Source organism: Equus quagga, chromosome 5 (genome assembly GCF_021613505.1).
Source record: "Equus quagga isolate Etosha38 chromosome 5, UCLA_HA_Equagga_1.0, whole genome shotgun sequence".
In the NCBI taxonomy this organism is placed as follows: Eukaryota; Metazoa; Chordata; class Mammalia; order Perissodactyla; family Equidae; genus Equus; species Equus quagga.
In genome coordinates, this window is record NC_060271.1 from 91,062,604 (window position 1) to 91,076,592 (window position 13,989).

Here is a 13,989-nt window from a genome sequence, read left to right on the forward strand (position 1 = left end):
CTGTGTCTCAATATAATCTATAATTTTCTGGCTTAACTTTCAGAGGGACACCACTACAAATTACGCTTCTATTAATGAACATATATACATCTGTTGTTGCTGCTGTAATTAAAGTGAGCCTAATTGAGAAGTTTTACCTGAGTCATTTAGCATCTTTTCAGATATTTGGGTGAGGAAGCAGTTTTACCTAAGGAGATAAGGTACCAGGCCTGAAACCAAGTGTGAGAAATACATTTATAAAAGACTCAAAGCAAAAGTCACTTATAAGTAAGTGTAATATGATATTTTAGGCAAGGTCTAGGTCCTCTTGGAGTTTAAGTTATTTTTAAATCATACGGGTTTGAAAAGAGAATTGGGATAGAGTTCTATCATTACCACGACAAGTAGGACTAACATTAACTGAAGCCTTACGGTGTGTTGTGTCCTGAGCCAAAGCACTTTTGTGTCACAATTTTATGAGACTATTTCCATTGTTTCAGATGAGGAAGCTAAGTCAAACAGTGGTTGAATACTTGAAATAGTCAATGTTGGGTTCTGGGCTCTGTGACCTCGGAGCCTCATGTTTAGTACATATGTATTTAAATAGTACACATGTATTTAATTGCATACATTTACTTAACGCAGCTATGGACAGAGGCTGTTCATTTTCAGAAGCAAATATTTTTGAACTTTTAAAACACTAGTACTCAGTAAAATGGATTTTTTTAATTTTAAAAAGCTGGAATTTTTTCTCTTTAATGTATTAAATTGATCTAAATATTTAATTAAGCAATTTTGTGTTTGACTTAAGAATGAGAAAAGTAAATTGACATTACCTATTTTTGTTGGCATTTCTATAGGCAAGCTAATAATGATGTGTAGTTACATTCTAACATGACTCATTCAACTAATGCTTTATTACATACTCACATACAGATATTACTGGGCACCATTAAAAAGCACTTTCATCTTTAAAGTGAAATATGATGTAGAAACAATATTTTAAGGGAAAATGTGTAAGAAGGGAAAATAATAAGGATTTGCATGCCTGGGTCTTATTAAAGGCAAGATCACATAAAAATGTACTTTATACTTTTATAATTTGGCATGAAAAAAATTCAGTTTGTTATCCTGACATTCTATATCTCTCTGAAGTACCACAAAATTTGAAAAGTAGGTACAACTTGCAAAAATATCTTATCCTAATATTCTAATATTGGAATAAACATATCCTGAGCACACAAAAACGCTAGACAGCATAGGAAAGTTTTAGAAATATTTAGGGGCAATATAACATGATCAAAAGGGACAGCAAAATTTGAAGTCGGCACAACCACCAGAAGTACCCACAACTAGAATATACAACTATGCACTGGGTGGAGGGTGGGGCCTTGGGGAGGAGAAGAAGAAGGAAAAAAAGAAGATTGACAATAGTTATTAGCTCAGGTGAGAATCTTTAAAAAAAAAAATTTTTAAGGCACGGATATATCTAGTTAGCCCACCAAACTGCTCTCCTTGTTCAACTTTGTTTCCTTGTAATTTAGTGGGCAGATAAATTTTCACTGAAAATGAGAACCAGGGATGTAGATATGTTGGCCTAGTTCTATCAAATACAATCATTTGCTAATATAATCTTTGGATAATGCAATACTTGGAAAACTACTTTTTTTAGTGCGTATTATGTGGGAGGCAATGAGTTAAGCATTTTTATAGACAACTTAACCTTCACATAATCTCTATAAAATATCTATTTTCAACCAGTTGAGTTTTTAAAACTCATGAGGCTCAGTGACTTAGCGAAGGTCACATAACGAGGAATAAATGGTAGGGCCGAGATGGAATCCCAGGTCTCCCCACCCACATCCAGCGTGTTCTGGCCACTTCATGATGATCTTAGAATTTCCCCATGGGTAAATGCGCTCCCCTTCAACCCGTGTACTAAGAAAGTTGTGTAATTATTTCTCACGAATGAATTTTTCAGTATACCAGAAGCTATTTGGCTGCCATAAAATATTACTGTAACGAAAACCACTGCTCTTTAGTCAAATTACTAATATCCAACAGAACCGTAAGGGACTCCTTGTAAAATTTCTTGGTGTATGTCAAATGTGACTTTTTCAGTTCCTCTCTGAGTTCCCTGGTTCTAGACTGGGCTTTGCCCCTGAACTTATGAGCTGCTCTTCTCCCTCACAGCTGTGCTCTTCCCCGTTCTGGTTTATTACTTCACTCTATCCTCAAACTTTGGTCTTTCCTATTGAAAAAATTCATTCCTCCTGGAAATTGTCTTTGCCGTCCCTCAATGGACTCTAACCCAAATTCCAGGCAGTAATGGAGACTTTTTGTGAAGGTATGTTTCCCTGGGACACTTCAGGTTCCACATCAGCCCTGTCCTTGCACTCGAAGTGTGGTCTCAGATGTCTGACTTCTTTAGGTAAGTTATGTATTTTGTGCCCCTATAGACCTACACCAGAATTGTAGTATTTTTTATACAAAACTTCAACTAACTCTTTTGCTAGTCTCATCCTTAATTCTTTATACATCTGGCAAATTAGAACCTGACTGAAAACTTGATTGAAACTATTTGATGTGCACATAAGTCAATTAATACTAGACATTAATAAACAATACCTACATAGTCTTCTCTTCATTTTGTAATGTAGATCCAGGCCTTTATGTAGGATCTATTAAAACTTCATCTTAGTTTGTTCATATATTCAGAAAATTTTTACCAAGGGCCTATTATGTGCCAGACATTCTTCTGGGAAAGTAGGTATATGTCTTCTAAATCACTCTATGCCCAGTGAGTAGTACTGTGTCTTATACGTAATAGGTAAATTGACAAGGCTTGCTGTTTGACTAGGTCCTAAGAAGCACGACAGTATAACACCCCCTGACCCTCCCTGCAATAATCAGATTTTGGTCTGATTTGGTTTTCAGGTTTTGGTCCAGTTTGTCAGTACTTAAATGTTCATAGAATCTCAAATCATATCCATAAATGTATGTGATTATCAGTACAAAATATCCATGCTCAGTGATGCACATGAATTATGCTAATGCTTCCATCAAGTTTCTCTGGGTCTTGAATATGTCACTTTCTCTCTTCCCAGTATTTACCTCTTTCAATGTGACAAGGCAACTTTAAAAGATGAGAACAAAAGTGCAAGTACACTTAGTAGTTGCAAAGTAGATTCACTTTGTTGGGCCACGCAATCCCTGACAATGAATGTGGGTTGGTCAGAGCTGGTTTCTGAGGCCATCAGAATGCGTCAGCACCATCTGTGTTGTCTGTATCACCTGGCAATTCACATCCTTTGCACCTAGTACAAAATCTTAGCTGATTTGAGAAGGTCAGGGTAATCGATGTGTCCAAAAGTGTAAATACACAAGCAAAAAGATATTGTGAAAAAGTAAAGGAAGGAGGCTATATATTTAATACGTTGGGAAACGCTCGCTGGGGAACATTGAGTTGTGTAGGTTTCTTTATCAAAGAATTTCTAAAGGCTTTTAATGTGCCAGTATTAATTGTGACTCTCCAAGAAAGGGGTATAAAGGTTAATGTTTCCCAAATGTATTTGACCAAGGAACTCTTTTATTACTCTTTTTTTCAGAACATCTCTAAGCAAAAGTGTTCAAGGAAAGTTGGGAACTCTGCTTGGAACTCTGAAACACAGGGCCACAAAAAGTAGGGGATCAAGAGTGTCTCGAAAGATCTTAATCCAAACCATGCTGCTAATATTACCATGACATAATATTAGCATGAAGTAATTGTGAGTTAAGGATATGTCATTATTTTCATATTTTGCTGATGAGGAAACAGACATAAAAACTTCAACTAGATTTCTCAAGGTTTCTCTGTTGGGAAATGGTACTAAACAAAGTAAGTACAAAACAAACAAAAATGAACCCAGTTCTGTCTGACTCAGTCTGACAGTCATTCCTCCATACCATTCATTTCTCACTAGCTCTCACTGGTCATTCAGGGCAGAGAAATAGTGCTAGTCTGCAGCCTCCCTGTTCCTGGGCCATGGCAAACTTAAAACCAAATCTGAGTCTTAATCTCAACATTGAATTAGCCCTTGAGGTGTAAGAGGATGAGATTTACTGGGGAATTTTCCAATGAGTTTAATTCACAGCCCCTCACCCCTGCCCATAGGGGAAGACTGGCTTTGGAACCCACAGAGGGTTTAATCACCACTGCCACCACCACCACCACCGCCACCAGTATTTATTGAGTATGCGTTTGCTTCAGTAACAAACATTTAAAATCATATGTGCTTTACCTCATTTACTCTTTCTTCCCAATCCTATAAGGTTGGTAACGTTATAAAGAAATAGATTCAGAGAAGATAACAAATGATCGCAAGTCAAACAATTAGTAAATGGAGGATTCAGGAATCAAATCCAGATCTGATTGACTGCAAAGCCCACAGGCTTTTCACTAACTATTTTGTCTCCAAAATCCACAGAGATAATCCCTGTATAAATTTCTCCCAGGGGTATGAATGGACTAGGGTATGAAAGTGCCATAATTTTCCTTTCTCTACAAATTTTCCTATTTCCGAAGCTGAGCATTGTGTTTTATTGTCATAATCCAGGAAAGAAGAAAGCAGAGGAGTCAGCATCCCAGCAATTCTGATAGAATGCACCTTGACTCTGTCATTCTCCAAAGCTGACCTTCCTCTGTGCTAAAAATCAGCACGGAGAAAGGGATTTATCTGGAGCTGTTACAGCCCTGTTATTTAGGCAACCCTGTAGGAATAGTTAGGTACCTGTTTTGTAGTAAATAGACCAATGATGGAAGCCCCATGACACTGTTTTCTTCTATCCTCACCCAAGGTTTTAAGTATCGTGGGCTTATTTTACTCATCAGGCTAATTATAAGTGATTTGACACTATAATCTGGAATAAAACTTTTTATTTTTTGTCAATTGACTCTGTGGATGAAACATTTTCCTTCTCATTTCTAGAATACCTGTTATTATGGCTTAGAGGATCAATAATTTTTACATTTCATGAAGCTTCTAAGCAGATCTGAACATAGATGATGGCAAGCAAAGGATAGAGGTTCAAATGAAACTTCAGGAGGTCAATAATTTAACACTTTCAGAAAGTATCTAATATCAATTCTTACACAGATCTCTAAGATAGATTTCTTCATTAAAAATCTATTAAGAGTTAGAAGTAATTTATTAAACAAATTATTAATATTTCAGGGCACTGCTAAATAGAAAATTAAAACAAAGCTAAAATAGCACAGGAAAAATATATTTCATGATTAAAAATGAATTTCCACTTGACAATGAGTTTTACCAAAGGCTAATTATTTCTCAAATATTTCAGTTTGGAGTCTTAATCTGCTTTTTTTTTTGTATCATGAACTAACTAGTAGTCCATTTTTTTAAAAAAATCCAGTATTATTTTGAGTCATGTGTTTCTCTTTTTTGAGACAGAAAAACACACATACACTCATATTGATTATTTCTGTTGGCCATTTTTCTTTACAAATGCAAATCACCACAAATTGTAGTAAAAAGAGTGCACACTTTTCTTCCTCTTGGCCACCGTATACGACTCCTGATGACCTTCAATTTACTCTTGGTATGGTGGTTTATAATAATAGGTATGCCTTCCGTATTTGTAAATAATAAAATGTTTCCTAAAGTGTGGAACAGATGACAGTCTTAAGGCTCATAAGACATTAGCTTTATACCAAATCAAATGAGTTTAAGCAACAAACTTCATCAAACATGGTTTCATCAAAAACTACTTTGAAAAACTACTCTTTAAATCTGGTGAAATATTTGGTTCAATTAATTAAAAATCTGCTAAGTGCAGTTTGACAATGCTCTGTTGAATTAGTAACAATATGGTAGTGTGAAGGCTTCTAAACGGTACATTGAGAGGCAGTCATTTGAATTCAAATATTTTTGAAGCATTACATATATAAGTATGTAGAAATAATGGAACTTCTTTTGTTTTTAATGCTGCATCTATCAAATATTTCTTGATCATATTTTATATTAAAAAAACTCCAAATTTCTCAGAGGGACATTTAGATAAAATTGTGACTATTATCACATATTACTAATTCTCACTAAACTTACAGGTTAGTCAAGAGAATAGGCATAGCCGCAGCTGCTTATTTCCGAATTTTGTCAGACACGTTATTATAGCACACCATAGAAAACAATGTGTGGCACACGTTGTGTCAATTTTAAGAGGCTCTTGAATGATGAGAAGAACATGGATATGTTGAGATAGAGTCAGTGAGGAACACGTTCTAGGATGGAGGAAATAACTTATTATTCCCACGAGAACATCCAAAGAAGTAGGATCCTAGAGGCAAGTTGTGAATTGAAGAGCACAAACAGCTATGTTTGGAGGGAGTTTTGGATATCTGAAGTGGTCTTAGTTGGTTCATTTGGAAATGAGTTGTTTCTTTGAGCAGAGGGGAGATTATGACAAAAAGCTTTGATAACAATCTGGTATAGAGCAGAGGTTGAGTTGGAGTTGCAAGATAGGAGACTATTATGACAGTCATTGGAGATGTTTCAACATAGCCTGGTGACAACTTTGCAGGAATGTTAAAGGAGAATGAAGCATCAAATGAGGAGTGGACTAGATTTTAAAAGTCCTTCCAGCCATGAGGTTGAGAAGTAGGATAGAACACGGGGCTCTAGGTCCCACTCTTCAATTTGCATGCTGGTTCCACCGCTATTGCCTATGACCTTGGGCAAATTACTTAGTTCTGCAAATCCTCCATGGTTTACTCATCTGTAAAATAGGACTAGTTTTAGAATCTATTTCAGTCTGTTAATATGAAGTTTAAACAGCGTCGCACATATGAAGCCCTTAGAACAGGGCTTCAAACAGGTAAATGTTTGCCCGTATTCTTATCCAATTTCTAAATATTAAAGTTCTGAACTATACTAATAGAAAGGGGAGAAACTGGGTTAGGTAGGGAGAACAGCGCTGAGGTAGAATTCATGGAATGTAGAAACTCATTTGATCATTAAATGTAGATCCAACTGGGGCAGAGGACCAGGAGAAACGAACAAAAATTGAACATTTTAAGAAAGCATAACTATGAGGATTGGATTGCTTCTATTTAAAATTAGAAAGGGAGATTCCAAAAAAAAAAAAAAACGGATTTCTTTGAATTTTCTTTTCTGAATTGATGAAGTTTTTAAAGCTTACATTTATGAATTAAAATATATATTTTTGTGAACAGAATTGTTTTTAAATTGTTTGCTTCTAATTTGAAGAAACAATCAGGCATTTGACTTTTTTCCATCTGAGCTAAAAATCTTAGACAAAAGTAATCCTCTCAACAAGCCTGCGGACACTGAATGAGCCTTCAGTACTTAGTGCAACAGCGTAGACTAGTGGTGGGAAGGAATATTGTAACTAGGAGGCCTGGACTCCTTTTTGTCATATCCTGGGTCCGTTTCAGTTTTAGGCTACAATTAGAACAAAACTATCTACAGCTGTAGAAACAGACTATAAAGACACTATAGAAACAGACTAGTATAAGGGATTATTTTAACAACTTAAGACTTGTTTCCTAATGACTAGGATATTTGAAAAATGCTTACTTTCTTTTTTGACTGCCACAGTAAGTAGCTAAACAGCAATGATCACACATTCAAATATTTTAAAAAGTGCTTCTTTTTCTCCAACGGAAAACTCAGCTATTTTAAAGAATTCATGTATCAAAACCTTTATTTGTGTTTAATTTGTACCATGGGGGCTAACGGTGTCATTTCCTTGCATGGAATGTCCTTATCCAGATAGGTACTATCTGTGAATCACGGAACACAGGTGTGCACTATAGACTCCATGGAGGGCAGAAAATTAAGTGAGACCCAGATCTTGAATCTAGAAGTTTATAATCAAACATGTACACAACTTATACAACATGGACAAAGAAATAAGTGCTATTTTACCAGTCTAAAGAGCCATGGAAGTACGGAAGATGAATAGATTAATTCTTCTTCTTCTGGGGGAAAACAAAACCTTTGAAGGAGTTAGTACTCAGGATATTTCCCAGCACAGAGTGGACAGCCAATAAACATTTGTTTAAGAAATGAATGATCTATGAAAAAACTGGTTTCCCCCAACTTTGTGGTTTAAAACAATTATTGTTGTATTATTTCTCATGACTTCTGTGGGTTGGAATTGGGAGGGGTTCAGGTAGGTGGTCATGGCTCAGGGTCTCTCTCGAGGTTGCAGTAAGTTGGTGGCTAGAGCTAGGAGTAGGGCTCGAAAAATGGGAGTCCCAAGCAGCTGGGGCTGCCCAGACACCTCCCTCTCTTCTTGTGCTCTCATGGGGTCCATGTAGTTTCTCCTTTTGCGTGTGTTTAGTCTTCCTCACAGCATGGTGGCCTCTGTGCAGTTGGCCTTCATACAAGCTTTCAAGAGCAAGTATTTCAGTTTACAAAGCAGAAACTTCATGGCCTTTAATGACCAGGCCACAAAAGTCAATAGCTTCACGTCAGCCATACCCTGTTAGCCAAAACAGGGATCACAAAGCCAGCCTATCTTTAAGGGAGGGCACATAGACCTCCTCACTTGATAGGAGTTGTCTCAATGTCACATTTAAGAAGATCATGTGGGAGGGAGGTATTGCTGTCGCTCCCTGTGGAAAATAAAATCACCACAGTGAATTCAATATTAGTTTTTAAGATATGTAATGTAATATTCTTATATAACATTCCTTCTTGCCTTTTGTTAAAAAAGAATAAGTCATGAAATCTGAAAAAATAATTTAGAAATGGATTTGGAATCAGAAGTCAGTATAGATTATTTATGTACTCTTCAATTTCTACTCATTTTTTATACTATTTCTCCTAAATTTATATCTTTCAATGTGTAAATCTCCACTTAGGCTGTATCTAAGATTGTGTGCTAAATGTCTGCAAATAAAACAACCTGTCTAATTAAGTCACTACCATGATAAAAAATTAATCTATCAAATCAACTGTTTGGCATCATATAACAACCATGAAACAACAAACAAATTGAAACAAAGAAAAACAAACACACACACACAAAAGCAATCCTCAAAAGTAAACCAAGACAAAAACTTACCACATGTATAATTTACTTTTCACTTGTCAACAAGTTACTTTGACATGGCAGAGAAGACAAAGTTTTATTTGACAAAGAATACATCTCAGATTGGATTTTTAGTAAAGCGTTGCATGAGGGTTACAACTAAATAAGTTTTGTTTTACTTTGCATGCAAAGAATCTCTTGATTCCAAGAGCTTTGCGAGATTCATAAAATATTTCAGGCCAATGCGCTACCACTTGGTGCAGCAGAGCAGTGCAATTCACCTCTTTCACTTTGTATGTACCTACACCAAGAGAGATCGGAAGCGTTGAAAGTCAGTAGGATAAACTGCAACACCCCTATAACAGACAGCCTCATGGTAATAGTCTTCTGACCGTGTGACCATGAAAACCATCAGTGGAAAATGTGAAATAACAGATGTTTCAGTGACATCTTCTGATTTCTGGAACTTACACCTCACAAAGGGAAACGTCAAGCACTATACCTGTATTATTTTATTTTTTTAAATGAGAAAGGTAAAAGAGCATGTTTTCAAAGAAGACTCCATGATACTCTTTGGATTATAAAAATTTGACTACTAAAAACCCCTACTTTTAATATTTTCGTTTTGAAAATTCAGTATTACATTTAAAACAAAGGTTTTTATATGTTATGATTTGATTAGAGTGTTAGCATGGGGAAGCAGTCTGAAAAGAAAATATTTTGTTCCAAGTTTACTTTTATTATTGTAGATATGGGGAAGGAAGCTTATTAAAGGAAATCCTCTGAAAGTAGTATCTGAATGTAGACACAGCTGATAAATAAAATGCAAATTTTTATTTAAGTCACTATTAAAATATTTAAACATGCACTAGTATTTAAGGTTTAATATCGCTAGTGGAGTCTGAAGGTTGTTTGTTGCTGAGAAACTGGGTGCTGATTTTATTTTCAAGAGGTTTTTTTGTTGTTATAAATATCTCATAGCATCACAAGAAATAATAGCTCAGCATCTATCTCTTCGGCTGCAAATACCTTTTCAGTTCATTCATCTCCTTCACGTGTTCTGAGCTGCTAGATTCAGACCTGGGGAAAAATATTTTTCTCTTTTTCTGCAGTATTTCTTGCTTTGTTTTAGCTACCTCAATAACTCTTTCCCTTTGTTCTACTTTGGAAGGCATAGCCATTAAAGAAGTTCACAACTTATATTTTCCGTCTGAGGCCAGAAAAGTTTCCCAGCATTTTCTTAAAGGCACATGGGTAACCTTATCACTTATGAAATTAGGGCATAAACTCCATAATGTTTTAGTTAAAAATGGGTATCTGATTCCTTTTCCTTGGCTTCAACAACATTCTAGGTAACAATGCTGGGTATAGAGAATCATGTAAAATAGACTTATAATTAAAATACTTGTTCTGGCTCATTTTATTGGTACTCTTTTTTTTCCCTATAAGAGGTATTAAATACTTTCATTTGCAATATTAAAAATCAGTATTTCTGATGTTAAAACCACTAATTTTAACAAAATGATAGAAAAAACAGCAAGGTGCATTCTACAAGGAAACCCTTCCCACTCCCCCATCCCCCACCTGACTGGGCCCTAGACCTGGGTGCCTGGCAGAGCTCCTGGTCACGTATATGCATGCAAATGGGGCGGGGGGGAGCGAGCGCCCAGGCGTAAGTACCAAAATAGTTATAGAAATTATTGTCCATCCAGCACAGGCATTAGAAAAACACTCTTTGCAAAGGGAGAGGGGAAGGACAGTGTGTGGAGTGGGAGGTGGCATGGGCTGCTAGTCCTGGTGATCCTCTCCTCATGGCACCTGGCCTCTAGGGTAGTAGCCAAACGCCTGTGGTGGGGCCCGTCTGAACCTGCTCCAGAGGCTCTGGGTCGAGTACTGGGCCCCCACCCTGGGGCCAGGGTCAGCAGGTCCCGCTGGAGCCTGCAGGTTAGCAGGTGTGTGTCAATGTGAAAGGCCAGATAGCAGCCAGGGGTCTTGGATGCCTGCTCGAGCAGGGCAGGTGGTGGTCGGAAAGTTCTGGCCTTCCTCATTTCATCAGCATGGTGCAGGCTCGAGCCTTGTGTTCTGCCACATTCCCCAGATTCTTAGGAATAGCCCAGGAGATCTGGCTTGTCCTCCACTGTGATGTTCCCTGTCGTGTCCATTGTGGTCTTGGCACTGTTGGCTAAATTGATGGACATGGGCTAGAACATGGCCTCTGGTGGCTCTGGGGTGTCAGCTCCCTTGCTGCAGACAGGATCAGGGCTTCCACTGTGGCTCCAAGGGGCCAGGACGATGCCTGGGGTCCCTCAGCCTGGCTCAGCTTGGGCAACTTGGGAGCCTGTAGCTGGCACAGGCAGCATCATGGGGCCAGCTCGTGTCCAGAGAGCCGAGCGGCTCTGTGATGTTCTGGGCACTTAAGGAGAATCATTCAAACTCTGACAAGGAAATCAGGTCAAAACTCTGGCTGCGGCATGTAAGGACGCAGGAGGCGATGCAGCTGATGTCCTCCTTCTGGATACTGGAGAAGTACACCCGGGGTCACAGGCCAGGCAACAAGGATACATGGATGTCATCTAGGTTGTTGAAGCAAGCCAGGCAGGTCTTGGCATAGTCCTCAGAGGCATCGCCGGCAAAGGTGGCCAGCGCCAGCTTGCACATGCAACAGCCCTCGACAGCCATCAGCTTGAACTCAGTGTTGGTGCTCACCTCAGGTAGTGCGAACACCTTAAACTGCTCCTCAGACATGACAAGCACAGCGTGGCCATCCTGCAAGTCCCTGTAGGGGTCAGGCAACTGGCGGTGATGCACCTCCAACACGGTGATGGCCACCAAGGGCGCACGCAGCATCAGCTGCACCCCCTTGCTCAGCCTGGCCTTCTCCTCCTCCAACTCTGGCCTCTTCTTGCCTTGTGCATTTCTGGAGTGTAGGCAAACATGGAGCCCGAGTTGGTGCCTCATGGTGGCTGGGGGTGGACTGCATCTCCAAGAAATGTGTTGGCCAAGTATAGGCAGCACGGGATGCTGGAAAGGAAGTCGTCCACCAACCTGGGCTAGATGTGGTGCTGTGTGGGCATCATCTCCACATGGTGGGGGCAGGCCTGCTGGGCCAGTTGCGCGTTGGCCTCCAACACTTGCTGTTGGCGTTAGTAGCCCACTCCTTGCCCGAGACCTGGTTCCTCTGGATGCTGGTGAAAGACTGGTGCAGAGACTCCTGGAGCAACTTTACCCGGGAGAGTGGCCCCTTGATGGCCAGGGGGTCGTTGGGGTGAAGGGTGCAGCTGGCCAACGTGGGCTCTTGTGGGGGTAGTGGAAGAGGTGAAAACTGTGACTAAGGCCAAAGGCTGCGAGGCAGCACTGGGTGGGGACCACGACAGTGGGCCAGCAGCTGGCAGCAGGCTCTGCCCCAGCACAGGGGCCTGGAACCAGAGGGCCAGGGCAGAAGCCCAGGCCCAGGCTTGGCCGCTCATGGCCCTTCCACGTGAAGCCCTTGCCGTCCTGTTGCTGGTCGCCTGTTCTGGCTGTGCGTCACTTAGCTCTGGCACAGCACTGAGACTGCAGTGGCGGCCACCACCATCTGGGTCAAGTGGACTTGCAGAGGGCCTGCTTCTGCATACTGAGCCAGGGATCGTTGCTGTAAGTTGAAGCAACCCACCATGAGCAAGAGTGGCCAGTCATCCTCTGTGGCCCGGGCCAGGCTGTCAGCATGCTTACAGGCCATTTGGAAGAGGCCAGCTATGCTCAGCTTGTAGAGTGGCCACAGTGTCATGGCGGGGGCATCCCAGAGCCACAGGATGCTGTCCTCAGGGCCGGTCAGCAGCAGCCCTCACTTTGATGCCTCCAGGACTGGGTTCCGGACCTGGTGATGGGCCAGTGCGAGGCCCTGGAGGCTGGCTGGGGGCTCTGCTCACCAGTGCTCAAGATACGGGGCCACAGCTTGGCGAGACAGGGGCGACTTGGGCCAAGCAGGTAATAGCAGATGGGTACTCTCTGCCTTAATGTTGAATATATACAGGAGAATAATTTTTTGAGTCCTTAATCATATCATTTCTCAATATGTAACTAAGTAGTCACATCCAAATGTGCTGGGCACTCAATGAGCAGTGGGGTATCGTCTTTATGTGAAACAGAAGCTAGGCCTGAAGAAAGGTGGAGTGATGAGTACTGAAGATGGATTCTACCTGAGCCAGCTGTGCTCTGAGACTTCTCTTGGTTCATAGCAACAATATTGTTCTACTACTAATTGCTATTTCTAAGTCATTCTCTCTTTAAATTAGTAGTTGAGCAGGTGTAGCTAAAAAATTCAATCACTTTCACCTTAATTTGAGAGAAGAATTTTGCAAACCATTGAAATTTAATTGTAGAATTCTATTCAGTAAGCTGGAAAAAAAACAAAAGGAAGGCAAACCGGAGTTTTTGATTTTGCTTTTATGTCTGGTAATACAATTAGGGCTTTTACAGCCAAAGGAAAGTGATGACTGCAGAAGAAAATTATGACAACTCTAACATTTAGTAGATTAAAAGGTTTTATATACATTATCATACTCACCTCAGTAATTCCGGGAAGAAGAGAGGGGTAAATGTTGCTATTTGTATTTTATACAAAAGTCAGTAGTATTAAATCATTAAAGTATATATACAAAATAAGAATACATATTTTAAATGTGAATATATATATACAGTATATGTATATTTATATTTATATATATTTACACACACATACACATACACACATATATCCACACACACAATGAGAATATTTAGCTTTCCCCCTTTTTAAACTTTTTCTTCCTTATTAGTGGTTTCCCTCAAGGATGTCCTTCATGTAAGCGTCCTAGAATGTTCTGTTTCCCACCTCATTTATCAATTAGTTGTCATATTTTGTTCCTTGTTTCGACTGGGTAATGTTAAGGGATCGATGGTCCAGTGCTTAAACAAACTGACCAGTGGGGCTAG

At 39.6% G+C, this 13,989-nt stretch overlaps 1 pseudogene; it reads right to left on the reverse strand.

Moving 5' to 3' along the window:
• Positions 1-11,080: 11,080 nt before the first annotated feature.
• Positions 11,081-12,802, reverse strand: LOC124239672 (lethal(2) giant larvae protein homolog 1-like; annotated as a pseudogene).
• Between the last annotated feature and the right edge of the window lie 1,187 nt (positions 12,803-13,989).